The sequence below is a fragment of the Anolis carolinensis genome, chromosome 1 (genome assembly GCF_035594765.1).
Source record: "Anolis carolinensis isolate JA03-04 chromosome 1, rAnoCar3.1.pri, whole genome shotgun sequence".
NCBI classification, from domain to species: domain Eukaryota; kingdom Metazoa; phylum Chordata; class Lepidosauria; order Squamata; family Dactyloidae; genus Anolis; species Anolis carolinensis.
The window spans coordinates 102,581,436-102,594,240 of NC_085841.1; the positions used below are offsets into that span (position 1 = coordinate 102,581,436).

Below are 12,805 nucleotides of genomic sequence, written 5' to 3' on the forward strand. Positions count from 1 at the left end.
CAGGAGCTTCTCATTGGCACCCTAACATAATTCATTTTTTAGGAAGGCATATCTGACATCTTAGCATTTATGAGCCTAGTTTAACAGTAGGTCTGTGATCCACTTAAAAATAAAAACCTCAGTTAATGAACTGAATAATGTACGTATACATACAAATATACATACATTTGAATATGAGAAAAACAACTCTTCTAAAAAGCAACATTCTTTTTAGATGATGTATGCATTAGGGCTGTGCAAAATTTCAATTCTCCGTCCTAAGTCGGATCTTATTCATTAGATCTGTGCATAAAACATGATATCTGACATGTGGGCATCACGCACGCCAAAAATTTAAGAATCAAAACTTTTACCTGGAATTTTTTCATATGTTATGTAAATGTCTTAACTCTCTGTGACGCAGGTTTAATACACAGAGCAACTAAATGCTACCAGGAGGTGAAGCCTAACTTCTTGCCATGCTTTTCAGCCAATCAAAGCTAAAGGAGGGGGAAAGAGAAAGGAGGCAGAGCCACGACGATAGCTCTTTAAATTTCTCGGAGCTATACCGCAGCCTCCACTTGTAATTAGGAAGGGAAAGTTAAAATAGCTCCATGCTAGTAATTAGCTTTGCAGGCAGGCACAGGTACTAGCACGGGAGCGAAAGGAGTCGATGATAGCTTAAAGCTGAAGCTTCTCTGCTTGCTTCTTTTCGGGGGTGGGTGCGCACCTTTTGCCTTTTTATTTTTTTTGCAGTATTTTGAGGGTATTTTCTAGGCATTGCCAGCCTATTTTGTGTGCGCTGGTTGTCACAACCCACACAACAAGGTGTTTGAGGCAGGCACAATCCTTTTTTGGTTCATATTGAGGGTATCACTATATTCTAGGGTTACTGCCAGCCTATTTGGTGTGCATTGGTTGCCATAAACTTTGAGGGAATTATGTCCCAGTTATGTTATGTAATTGTAGAGAAATTCAAGGTCTTAGCAATTGTACTTTGTTTTTTTTTTTAAAAAAAAGATTTTTGTAAAAACCTAAAAAAAATCCCCAAAAATCAATAGATGAGTGAAATGTTCTGAATCATGGAGGGTTAACAGAAGTAAATGTGTTCTACCACTGTAACAAGTTTCACCTCAATAGCTCTAAATGAATGAAAAAGGAGCCCTGGAAGCCCCCCTGAAATTACTTAACAAAATAGTAATGAATAATTTGTTAACTCCCATTATAGTAACAAAACAGACACTTACGATATTTTAAAAACACTTTAGAAATGTCTTGTCAGTGCCCCCTAATTTTGTAATGAGTATTGAAACGTTTTTTCATTGATTGCACAGGCCTAGTCTGCATATAACACAGCAAGGCATCTTGACAGAAAACAAATTTCATAAAAGATTTTTTAAGAAGGCATTTGCTTATGCATTTTTGTTAGTGTATAGATCAATAAATAAACAGAATTGCTTAACCAGGCACACCTTTCCAATTAATTACAACAGGTTAATCTACTAACAATGCAATCCTGCTAAGTCCATTTGCTAAGAAGTCCCATTAAGAAGATGGAGGACCTAAAACGGTAGTCATATAAACGCTGTTCTGCAAGTAAGCTTGAGGCAATATAGCAGGCTTGGGTTAGGTAAAGGTTTTCCCCTGACGTTAAGTCCAGTCGTGACCGACTCTGGGGGTTGGTGCTCATCTCCATTTCTAAGCCGAAGAGCCAGCGTTGTCCGTAGACACCTCTAAGGTCATGTGGCCGGCATGACTGCATGGAGCGCTGTTACCTTCCCACCGGAGAGGTACCTATTTATCTACTCACATTTGCATGATTTCGAACTGCTAGGTTGTCAGGAGCTAACAGCGGGCGCTCATTCTGCTCCCGGGATTTGAACCTGGGACCTTTCGATCTGCAAGTTCAGAAGCTCAGTGCTTTAACACACTGCACCAGCACCAGGGGCCCATAGCAGGCTTACTCTGGAGTAAAAAAAAAAATACTAGGATTACTCTACAAATGCAGCAGTCTTCATTTAAGCTCTTTTTAAAAAACATTTCTGAGGGAATCGAGGCATCAGAGGTTATAGCACTAGGCTCTTTTTTACTTCAAGGTGGTTTACAGTGTTTACAAATGTCAAGTTGCCCTGGATTGTTTGGGGCAGGGAAAGACTTGCCTCCCTCTTGCAGGCTTACTTGCAGCTATGTGTGCCAAAAGTAATCCTGAAGTGCCACCTGGTGGAACACCTGCATCTTTACTCAACCCAGGACATTTCTCCAGTCATTCCCGAGTTTGAGAATCCCAGTGAGCTCTTTTCCCAAATATCTCTTAATATGTTTTGCAAGAAAACAGTGATACAGAAATTGCTTCTCAAGATTACACCTCTCTGCACCACTGGCTCTCTCCTGTTCTCTCCACAATATGAATTGGAAAGTTGGCAGTTTAATTGAAAGCTTCGTAGGAGTTAGGAATGGGAGATTTGGGGTTGCTGAGAGGAGGAGTGCAGAGGCAAGAATTCAGAAAGAATGAAGAAGATATACAAATTATAAATCTGATCCAAAATAGCTTGTTTCTTTTATAAGAAATCTTGTTCTTGTTCAACCTTTTCTTAGGCTGATTTTTTTTTCAGAGAGCCACAGATTCTGCATCCATAGATTCAATTATCTATAACTTGCACATATTTTTCAAAATTTGAAAAGCAAGCCTTTACCATATTATATAAGGAGTAGAAATTTACCACATCATTTGATATTATGTGGCTTAAGCATCCACAGTTTTGGAATCCACAAGGGGTCCTGGAACCAAAACTCAACAGATACCAAGGGTATTACTGTAGATGTTTTTATACTGTTGATACTCAAAACTGGCCTGGCATATTCAAATGTTAATGTCTCTTAGGTTTATTTTATGAAAGAATTAGTAAAGAAGATGTAGAAATTTGACAATACGGTTTTGTTGTTGCAAGATTAATAGCAGACAAATCATGGAAAGGAGAAAAAGAGTTGTTTATAAAGGACTGGAGAGGAAAATAGACTATATTCAAACAGTCAAGCTCTCAAATGGTATTTGGGGAGGAACTAATGAAGATTTTGCTAGAAAATTGAGGTTTGCATTTGAATATTTGGAAAGAAAGACAAATATAGACTTTAAATCAGGCACAAGGAGGAATTTATTAATATAAAGATAAGGATAGGTTGTTTAAATAAGATATTAGTTTCACACTGAGTGGTGTAGGAAGTCATGGGTAGTGGTTCATGGGTGGGGGAGGGGTGGGTTTGGTGAACAGATGTATTTGTATTATGCGTATTTGATTTTTTTCTTTCTTTTTCATTCTATACTCCCCCTTTACACAATAAAATTTTATTCAAAATAAATAAAATGTTAATCTTTAGAACTAGCATTTCAGAGTAGTTTTTTAAAAAGGAAACAAACAGTATCCTGCGGAAGACATTACAAAGAAGGGAGAAGGTAGGGTAGATCAGTCTGAAAGTTAACTTGGAATGGGGTTTGGTTGTGTAATCTAAGGCTACAAATATTCTTATTGATTAGAATCATATAATCATAGAGTTGGAAGAGACCACATAGGCAATGTAGTCCAACTCCCTGCCATGCAGGAAATACACAATCAATACACTAGCAAATACCCAAGCCCTATTCAGAAGTTGAAAATGCAGTAATAGCATTATTTCATAAACTAAGGCTCTAATGAGGCTCTATTGGCATAATATTGTGGAAAATCTATAAACATTTAAAATACATTTTCATAAATGCCTTCTACAGCTACTCAAGTTTAATTAAAAGTTCAGCTTCGCTGCATTCAAATTGTTCACTGACCTGAGTGAATCTCCAATTCTAGGTATCAGGACAACCTGGTGACACTTGATAAATATTTTGACAGATACAATCTTTGCAAATACATAGCTTTCAGATGATTCTTCTTCATTTTCCAACAGACAATTCAATATGGATGCAGATAAATGGGAGAAAATGCACATATTCATTTTACGGGGTGATAACACTATAATTAGGAGCCCCCAGTGGCACAGCAGATTAAACCGCTGAGCTGCTGAACTTGCTGACCAAAAGGTTGACAGTTCGAATTTGGGGAGTGGGGTGAGCTCCCATGTTAGCCCCAGCTTCTTCCAACCTAGCAGTTGGCAGAACTACACTCCATGTAGTCATGCCGGCCACATGACATTGGAGGGGTTTATGGACAACGCTGGCTCTTCAGCTTAGAAATTGAGATGAGCATCAACACCCAGAGTCGGACACGACTTGACTTAATGATAAGAGGAAACCTTTACCTTTATAACACTATAATTTAAAATACTGTTTATCCAGTTATTTATATCCTTTTAGAAACTTATTTTTCATGCAACATTTGGTTTATGGAAAGGACTAAAATATACTCATGGTGGTTTTAAATGTAGGCATTTGGTTGTAGATCTACAGAGAGCAATCATTTTCCCTGGAGCCCCATCTACACTGCCATTATAAAGCAGATTGAACTAGATTATATGGCAATGTAGTCTCATATAATGCAGCTCAATCTGCATTATATGAGTCTACATTGACCATATCGTGCAATTAAACTGCATTATATGATAGTGTAGATGGGGCCAATGCCATTATTTGCTTGCAGAATAATCAACACAGTACCTCAGAATATCAGTGAAAGAGGGGTAGGTAAGGTAAAGGTTTCCCCTGACGTTAAGTCCAGTCATGTCTGACTCTGGGGGTTGGTGCTCATCTCAATTTCTAAGCCAAAGAGCCGGCATTGTCTGTAGACACTTCCAAGGTCATGTGGCCGGCATGACTGCATAGAGCGCCATTACCTTCCCGCCGGAGCGGTACCTATTGATCTACTCACATTTGCATGATTTCGAACTGCTAGGTTGGCAGGAGCTGGAGCTAACAGCAGGCACTCAAGCCGCTCCCGGGATTTGAACCTGGGACCTTTCGGTCTGCAAGTTCAGCAGCTCAGCACTTTAACGCACTTCATATAAATCTTTCTATGAAATCATGCCACCTAGTGGAAACCAAAGGTCTGGGACCTAACTTTGAGGTTTCTTACTCCCAACAAGTAAAAACCCTTTCATTGGACTACAATCTGGGGGTATAATTTGCTTTAATGTTTATTTGGAGGTTGTATACAATCCGTTTGTCCTACAACAGCCTGACAATGACTGTTTGACATAGTAAACAAAGGAACCTTGGCTTATCAGTTATGGAAACAATGGTAAAACATACAGCCTGATTGCTCCTCTTTGCAGTGGGATCAGCTAAACAAACCACAGAGCTCTTAACGTGGGTGTTTTCCCTGCTCTGGTTTGTTTCTCAGCCAGTTTGCTTCACAACTGTCGAGATGACTTATTAAGTAAGATTTTATGGTTTGTTTAGTCAATTATGCTGCAAGTGGGATAACTGGGAGTGTTTATTAACAGTCTGCCTAAAATCAACAAGTCATGACCCCTGAAATTGTATAGATAAACTACAACCTCATTCTATCCCACTTGCCTGAACACCCAAGCCTTCAGTATGTTGATGTTGAAAAAACTAGCCCTTTGCACCACTAAGACAAATGCCATATTCTGTATTAAATTACACTGTCACAACTTTAATACAAGAAATCCAAATCAGATACATTCATATATAATTCTCAGGTAGACAATGTGAAGAAAAGTAAGATAGAGTGGACATTGGGGCTCATGGTTCCCAGGCCAACACATGTTCAAGCAAGGAATTAAGCAACAGCCATCTGGTAAGAATCTGTCAAGAACTGCTGTTATCAGCTGATCCATAGGACAAGTAAAAGCATTGCCAGAGGTGAGGCTATTTGCATCCATCTGAACTGCAAGTTTCCTCACTACTCCAACCATCTGTCAATTTCAGGGCTTCCACCCCACCCCCCACCCCCACACACACTTTAATCCATGCCCAATGTCACTTTTATCGTATGTACCATATCTGCCAGATATGACAGAACACCATGAAAAATCTGTCCGAGAATAACAATGCAAAGCTGAACAGTTTTCATTATGACCTGGTTAACCACAACTTTGCAAACCTCTATATAGGCCTGTCAAGATCACTGGAAATCCAGAGACATTTGAAGTCATGAAGAGGACTTCACTCAAACCTCAGCAGGAGAATGGCATTGGATCTCATTCCAAAGTCATAAGCATGGCATAAGCATGATAGGACATGTACTTATGTCGAGTCTGTGTGCAATGCTGCCAGCTCAGAGGTTCAGCTCAACATGTCCCCTCTGTAAAGCATTGGGGATAAGCTTTCTCAAACAGCAATTCAGCTGAGATTATTCAGTTCTATATGAAATGTTGTTTTGCAAGTATAACTGGGACTACTGTCTGCAGTATTACTAGTGTCGAGTGACACAACTCCCCTCCCTTTTTCATACCACTTAATGAATGTTTAAAATGCCTTGTGGTACCTTAGAGGCAAACAGATATATTATTTAAACCCTTTCTTGAGAGACTAGATCTTCTTCCATTGTATCCACTGAAAGAACATTTGTAGAGCCCTTAAAAAGAACATCATGGCTTCCCGTTATATTGTGCGTATGTTTTGTAAACTGCCATTTCCCCAAAGTAATCATGCTGCATCCTGCCCCAAGGTTAACACACCTTCCTTCATGTGGGGACAAAACATTCTAATAATGGCAATTAATTTTCACTACACACATTTTAAAATAAATCACATTGGTATGAAAAAAAGCATCTATTGCTTTCTTTTATATATTTGGCACTTGATTGATTTCAAACACTCACAGTTCACCAACAGTATTGATTGTTTCTCTGGAGTCTATGATTTACAATGTTCTAATTATTTTAAAAAACATATTCTGCTAGACAGTCTTTAATGCTGATATAACTACCAGAAAAGAAGCAACTCTAAAAACAATATGAGCATTCGTGAAAATAAGCAGATAAACTCTACAGAAAACGCAGAGTGTGGGCAGATGCTGAGTGAGCTTTTCACATAAGCCTGCCTACTAGCTTATTGGGCTTTTGGTACCTAATATTCTAAGAGCCTGCTCTTCCAGTAAGGTGTTCCCTACACAATGTCTTTGATAACCCAAATTGTACAGTGATTTTGTAAGAAAGTCAAATGTATGGTTCGGTATCAACCAATATATTTTCATCAGTATTTTCTAATCATAGTGAAAGTTAATTTGGGCATGAAACCAGCCCTACCCAAAGGAGGCACTAATACACTAGGATCAAAAACCTGAATGGCATCTACTTTGGAATTTGTGAGTGTTTGTAAATCACAGTCAGCCACACACATGAATAACACTTGCTACTTGGAAAAGAAAGAGAAGAAAAGCTTTAACCTATTTCAAAACAAATATTTAGAATAGTTTAAACACCACACCTAATTCATAGGAGAAAATCCGACTAAAGAATTTAATATAGGCTTTAAAGTCATGACAGTCATTACATTACTAGTTCCACCTCTATTAAAATACATGCATGCACACACACAATACTTTCAGTATGTGCACATTAAATTTAGATATTAAGATTAAAGTAGATACAGATATTATATATCTGCTGTAGTCATCTGACTGCATTTTGACTGCATCTGATTATTCATTTATCTTAAACAAGCATTTAAATTTCTGTGACTGAAAATTAGCACATGAATTTGTTTTAATAACTGCTAGACATTTAGAGGGTTTTGATTTTGTTTTACAATTTTTTATCAAAAAAATATTTTCAAGTACCGTTCTTTCAAACCTATGCTTCAGTTGATTTTACATAGCTAATTTGTACAGGGTAATGATATAATTTAAAAGGGACAATTTAAATTTAAGGGACTGACTAAAAGTTTTATATTCGTAATAGTAATAGTGATTAACAGACAACCTTTGTCACATCTGACCACCACGCCAATGTTATTTTTACCATACAGTAATTACGTTACTTACAATGAACCAGCACAACTTATATGTGAAAGGTCACTGTGGAATGGGTGAAGGGGCAACCAGGAAAGGCTCCAACACAGCAGCCTGTCACGCCCTAGGCAACGGAGCACCAAGAACCAAACACGGAGGCCAATAAACTATCTAATATCTTTATTAAGGAAATATATAAGAATAATAAAAGCAAGTAGAAAATATAGTCCAGAGGCAGACCTTTCAAAAGAGGTCAAATATAGTCCGGAAATGTTTTGTCCAATAAATGATATTAAAGTTCAAAGTTAAATCCCAAACCGAAACACACACTATTGCCAAGCAATAGTGTGGGGAAACGTCCAGGGTCTTTCAGGGTCCAAGGTAAAAATCCACAACAAGGTACAAGGGCAAGACTTGATTCTTGGAACAAGGTCCGTGGCTGGAGTAAAGCGAGGCAATTCTTGAATACTTGGAAGGACAAGGCAGTTCTTGAATACTTGGATTGGCAAGGCAAGGAAGCTGGGGTTGCGGACTTGCGAAGTCCACACTAGGCTGGAAACACCAATTCACTCCTGAAGTTGATCTGTTGACTCTGCACCGGACCAACTGTGCCAGGCACCTATATCTGGGTCTCGTTTTCCCGCCAAGCAGGTTTCCACCATTCTCTTTCCCTAGAGAACGGGAAACGAAACCCAGCTTTCTCCAGATGCGAGACTCCCTGGATTTTCCCAGGGGAAACATGGCTAATCAGTGTCTTGTTTGGCTGCAATTCTCAAGCTCCTGCGAACCCGCTCTTTCACTCCCCTGTCTGCAGCAAAGGACTGTCTCCTAGCGAAGGGAGGTGAGAGCTGTTCAAGGTCTGTCTTAATTGGCTCTGGGGCGAGAACATCAACATCAGGCATCTGGAAAGATTCCGGCTGTTGTTGATCCGGAGAAAACCCCATGTTTTCATCCTCATCTGCCACAATGACACTAGGAGCGGGACTACAAGGCCCATGAGTCATCACACAGCCTAACAGCAGGAGCTGTCAACAAGAAGTGGACAATCTACCTGTTGCAGCAGCTCTATTGGCTGCCAGTTTGTTTTCGGGTACAATTCAATGTGCTGATTATGACTTTTAAAGCCCTAGACAAGTCAGGTCCAGGCTGTTTGGCTGATTGCATCTCCTTGTACAAATCTGCCTGGGCCCTGAGATCTTTAGGAGAGGCCTTTCTCTTGTTACCACCTTAATTGCAAGCAACCTTGGTTGGGGGGAATGAGAGGAGAGCCTTCTTGGTGGATGTCCCTTGAAGCCAGAGGGGAAGCCAGAATGGCCCCATCCCTGTTATCCTTCCAGAAGCAGGCTAAAACCTTTTTATTCAGAGATGCGTGTAAAGAAGGAGATTTTTAAAAACCAATCGGGGGTGCTGTTGTTTCAATTATTAATAGATGTTAAATTGGTTTTAAGGGTTTAAACTGTTTATTTTTAATACTGTTAATATTTCATTCTATTTTAATGTTTGCTTAGCTTTAGGTTTTAAATTGCATTACATTAGTTTTACTGTAAGCCACTTTGAGTCCTTTGTAGAGAGAAAACGCAGGGTATAAATATACATAATAGTAGTAGTAGAAGTAGTAGTAGTAGTAAACAGTGCCTCTTTTTAGTTTTAACGTATTTATTTTTATTTGAAAAAAATAAACTGATGTAGAACATATTAATTTCATCCTTTTAACAAATCCCTGTCAATCCAAAATTCAACAAAAATGCCAGAGAAAACTTGGTCCTAACTTACCAATGATTCTAAATCAATGAATAGCAAAATAAAGGGTTTTTTTTCCTGATTCCTAATATGAAATATTTTCTTCTAAATTTTTGAATATTAACTAAATATTAGGTTTTAGTGAAACCTATTTGATCTTTGATATGTTTTATTGACATTGAGCAACTTATTTGCAAGAATGTTGATCTGTATCTTAAAATCTTAGTTGAGTAGAAATACTCAATTATTCTGGTTTACAATAGTCCTCACTTTGCTTAGGGATAACATCTATTCTGGCCTTCTCCAATGTTATAAAGATTTGCTTCAGGATATAAGAAGTTACTTCTACCTATAGAAGTTCTATAGTCAGCCTTCCACATTCACTGGAGTTAAGAGCACAAGGCTGCTGCAAAAAATGAAAAAACTGCAATTAAAACCACCATTTTAAATCTGATAGGCAGGTATGGGCAAACTTAGAAACTTCAGTTAGTTTTAAATATGGCAGCCAGACTGGTTATTGGTGCATTAGGCAAGATCATATTATACCTGTATGAAAACTATTCCACTGGCAACCAAATAGTTTCCAGGCAAGGTACAAAGTGTTCATTGTGGCCTTTAAAGGCAAGCGCTATACAGTTTTGGTCTACTAGATGGTTTTCTGACATATAACCAAGGCCGTAGCCAGAAAAAAATTTCGGGAGGGGTTTTGAAAATTTCGGGGGGGGGGGGGGGGTTGAACCCCTAGCACATACCCCTCCCCGCTACAAACCTGTCAATATCTGCTTGAGATAGTGCCTGGAGGGACTCTTAATGTTTTGCATCTCATAGACTTAGCATGGGGATTTGGTTATCCAGTTAAAATTCATGAGTAAACGAGATTTTTTTTATAACTTGAGAAATTTCGGGGGGGGGGGGGGGGTTGAACCCCTAAAACCACCCCCTCGCTACAGGCCTGCATATAACCATACACTTCTGAGAGACATACTTCAGTCAGACAGGACCAGGCTGGTAAGTACTAACCAGAGAACCTTTTTATCAGCCACTCCCAAATTGTGGAATTATCTGCTGGAAGATATTAGACAGTTGGATACACTGTCTACATTTAAAACAACATTAAAGGCCAATCTCTTCTAACAAGACTATCCAGATGGTTTTTAAATTGTGAGGTTTTTTAATTATGAAGATTGTTTTTAATATGTGTTCTTTTAAAACTAATGATATGCTTTTTAACACACTGTATAACTTTAGTTGGTGTTTGTGTTTTTAACTTGTTATATGTCTATATGTTGCTGCACTTTAATCTGTTGTTTCCTGCCGCAATCCATAGGAGAGGCAAATAAGATATAAATATATTATGATTATCTGCCACTCACTTTACATGGTCAGGTAAAACAAGGTGCCACAATAAGTGACTGCTGCCGTGTTAAATATTTACCTGCATAGAATGGCAAGGGACTGCATGCACCAACATGCTACTTGTTCACAGTAGACTAGGACTAACCAATCAACCTGCATTATCATTATGCATAAACAGAGCAACAAAATTTCTTGCTTCAGCATTTAACCTTACGTGTTATCGCTATGTGTGAACACAGACAGATTCCCCCTTTATGTTTTTGAATGTTCTTATCTTGATCTGTAAACTACTCCTTTAAAGTAAATTCTGTTTAATTCATCTGAGCTTCTTGTCTTGAATATTTTCAAAGTTTCAAAACAGAACATGGATATTTAAAAAATCAAATGTGAAAATACAGCAATAAACTATGTTAAAATACCATATCATGATGCTGCACCTTGAAGTAACTCCACTAATCTGACAAATCATACTATGAATCTAGGAATGCATATGCTCCTGGAACCTCAGGGTTCTTCCACACAGCCTTATATCCCAGAATATCAAGGCAGAAAATGCAACAATATCTGCTTTGAACTAGGTTATCTGAGTCCACACTCAGATAATGTGGGATTTTCTGTCTTGATGTTCTGGGATATAGGTTTGTGTGGAAGGGCCCTCAGAGATAAATGGAAAGGAATGTGTTTTGTAAACAGGGTCCTGAATACTTGGACCTACCACACTCTTACTTGCATTGTATGGGCAGCTTGGTGACCCTTGAGTTCTAAAGAAGTGTTTGTTCTTAAAAGTGCATAATCATGCACCAAAATCTGTTGGTTCAGCTATGACTCATATTCAGTGCATAGATGGAAAGACCACATAAGCCTCTTTATCGTAGGAAATACCAATGAAATCAATATAGTGATGATCACCACATCAAGTATAGGTATTGGGTGTATGACTACAAAACAGGTTCTTTCATCAGATAACAGTTAAAGATGGTGACACACAGTAAACAGTCCTGAGACTTCTCCAGTTCTGCTACTTCATCTGCATACACCGGCAAAAAGCTGTCAGAAGGCCACACACTTTGCACTGGAAAGACTTGCTCCATCCTTGCAGTTTCCAGTAGCAGAGTTTCCTAGCTAACTCCTTGGTACACTACACGCATAAACCTGTCCATGCTTATTCAAGCAGAGCCAATGACACCTCTTGTTGAGATGCTGATAGCTTCACCACTAGTACTCCTGTCTCTAGGATTATTAAAATTTATTGACTCGATTATTATGCAGAATACAGGTGATGTGTCAGTCTTTACGCGACTGTGCAGAACAGTGATGGTCTCATGTTTACTGTACATTCCAAAGATATTTGTACTCACAGGCAATATGGCATCATCCCCTCTACATTGTTTTACTTGGAAAATCTGATTTCAGGTAGTTCCCTTGAGGGAGCCGGCAGCAACAGCACCTTATTTCTTCATTACATATTGCTGTAATAAGCCCAGTAAACCACAGAGACCTCCAGTCTGGAAGAACAAAGGACTCACAGTAGTTCCTTGGCTACAGTTATATGAACATATGTAATTTGCTAGGGCCTGACTTATTAAGTTGTTGTTGTTCTTCTTCTTATTAATAGCCCGCTTTATCTCCCCTGAAGGGGACCGAAAGCAGATTAAGATAAAAGCAGTAGCACAACCATTCAAAATATAAAAATATATGAACATTGAAATAGGATTAAATATAAACAGTATTTAAAAATTCCCAGTTAACAACTATTTTAAAAAATTCAAAGTTAAATTGATCTTAAACACCTTCGTCTTTAAAAGCCTGCCTCAATAAAATGGTTTCAG

At 38.5% G+C, this 12,805-nt stretch overlaps 2 protein-coding genes across 3 annotated transcripts in view; one reads left to right on the plus strand and one right to left on the minus strand.

Moving 5' to 3' along the window:
• Window positions 1-12,805, plus strand: part of LOC134298835 (uncharacterized) — a 483,127-nt gene that overhangs the window by 358,973 nt on the left and 111,349 nt on the right. The window lies entirely within an intron of this gene.
• crybg1 (crystallin beta-gamma domain containing 1) overlaps window positions 1-12,805 on the minus strand; it is a 144,529-nt gene that overhangs the window by 92,723 nt on the left and 39,001 nt on the right. The gene's annotated exons all lie outside the window — the stretch shown is intronic.